The sequence below is a fragment of the Macrobrachium nipponense genome, chromosome 11, assembly GCF_015104395.2.
Source record: "Macrobrachium nipponense isolate FS-2020 chromosome 11, ASM1510439v2, whole genome shotgun sequence".
In the NCBI taxonomy this organism is placed as follows: domain Eukaryota; kingdom Metazoa; phylum Arthropoda; class Malacostraca; order Decapoda; family Palaemonidae; genus Macrobrachium; species Macrobrachium nipponense.
In genome coordinates, this window is record NC_061087.1 from 16,389,617 (window position 1) to 16,392,116 (window position 2,500).

The window sequence follows — 2,500 nt, forward strand, 5'->3', positions numbered from 1 at the left end:
AATTTTTATTTTCTTCTTGCCGTGATGGTCAAGCAAATACGTAGTCTCTGATCTTTCCATTTAGAATTACTATGGAATTCGTTATACCAATATACAGCGCAAATACTAGGCAAAACTTAAATATCATATCGACATATCTGCCCAACCTGCTTTCCCAGTCTCACATAAGTAAAAGCTGAATAATGTTGATGCAAAAAAGAAACTAATACCACAGAGCAAAGACCCCTTTCATTAATTTAACATTCCTCTGGAGGAAACTGGCCATCTGCCCTGTTCCAGAAATAAAAATAATGTCATTTCCATGTTTTACTCTACGCTGGGTAGTTTCCCGGCCAGGACAGGAAATCCCCTGATTATAATACGGAGGGATATTTCGGGCAGAGTAAGACCGAGGCCGCGGATTTATCTTCTGAAAATGGTATGGATTACTCATCAACTTTTCAAATACGCTTCACGCATAGAATTCTCGATTTTTAAGGAAATACCCCAACTTTGGAATAATACTGTCGCTCGCAAAAGGAACATCAAAGACGTGAAATTCTCTGTTTATTGTTGTGTGTTTTCTTTCACTACAGATATTCGCATATTAACGAGATTAAAATAGCGAAGGGTTTGTTCAAGGGAATGAGTAGCAAATGGTCTGTTGGATTACAATGTAGTGGGGGAACTGTTATTCCTTCATTTTTATCTGTATAAGCCATTATGCTACGTGACAAGAAATTATTCGAGGAATAACTGGAACTCGCACATTACAAATGAAAAAAAAAGTATCAAAATAATTGGGACTCTCAATAGTGTAAAGCCAGTGTTTATATACGCGACAGAACAGTTAATACGTTTGTCTGTATGGTGTTTTTACGTTGCATGGAACCAGCGGTTATCCAGCAACGGGTTCAACGGCTTTACGGGACTTCCGAACCACTAAGAGAGTGCACTTCTATCACCAGAAATACACATCTCTGACGCCTCAATGGAATGCCCGAGAATCGAACTCGCGGCCACCGAGGTGGCAGACCAACACCAGGCCGACCACGCCACTGAGGCGCATAACAGTTAATATGTGAAAAAAAGGGCGACAAACGCGAGATCTCCCAGGAAAATGTGGTCTGAAAATGTGGTCCACTGCAAAGATGTAAATTCCGGAGGCAAATGAGACGTCGGTGTCCTTAAGTTCACAGTTGGATGTATGGGGAGATGTTATGACGTAGTGTTCTTGGTTTTAGTCATCTAATAACCCAAGAGCAGGTACAATGATGAAGTGAGTAATTACTATTTGGGATTTTATTGTTTTATACACTGCATAAAAGCTGAAAGCAGATGAATGACATGAAAGTCAAATCTCTCTCTCTCTCTCTCTCTCTCTCTCTCTCTCTCTCTCTCTCTCTCTCTCTCTCTCTCGTCTTAAGGTTTGCTGGTGTCCAGAAATCATGCTCCTTATACAGTTTCAAGACTTGAAAGGTGCTGAAGCATTTTCTCAACCGTGGTTAGTTATATCTAATTACTCTAGACTTCCACTAAATGCGGATTGTTAACGTTAACAACTAAATGTGTTGATCTGAGTGTCTTGGCGTTTACGTTCGTCAGTTTTACAGTCTGTGGTAAAATAATGTTAAATGTAGGTTAACTTTTGTAACTATGGAGGATATAAAACGACCTACTGAGAAAATACGAAACCTCGACTAACAATAATAATAATAATAATAATAATAATAATAATAATAATAATAATAATAATAATAATAATAATAATAATAATAATAATAATAATAATAATAATAATTTTATAATATTCTAAGGGGTCCACAATAGTAAAAAATGTTGCGAGTCCGTGTATAATTTTTTAAACTCTTTACAAAAAACTGGGAGGGTTCGAAAACTTTTAAGTTTTAAAAATTATACAAGGACTCGCAACATTTTTTACTATTGTGGACCCCTTAGAATAAAATAATAATAATAATAATAATAATAATAATAATAATAATAATAATAATAATAATAATAATTCCTACCGCTCTGCCTCAAGCAGTTCCTAACCCAAGTCACGACCGAGGCTTTTGGGAAAAGTTTGTAGCAATTCGGGAGAAAAATTCGCTTGATATCAAGACCAAAATTAAAACTCTCATTTAGGAGTTAAGCAAAAGTTGGCGTAGAAACTTTGTTAACAGTTTAGATAAGATCGGCATTTAAATCCTCAAAAACGGAAAAATTATAAAAATTTGAATACTTGCTGATAAATTTTCCAACAAAATTTAGATGTAAAACGATTGGAGATATGATTCTATTTTATATAATAACGCTATTCTTGAATAGAAGGCGAAAAAATCAATAATTAAGCAAACATCAAATGCAATTTACGTTACCACTACCGCGTCATCGCATTTCCAACTCTCTCCCAGTGGTCATTAGCTCGCTGAGTATAGAAATTATTGGAAAAGTACTTAAGAAACAAACAAATATATGTATTTATATGTGTGTGTGTATATATATATATATATATATA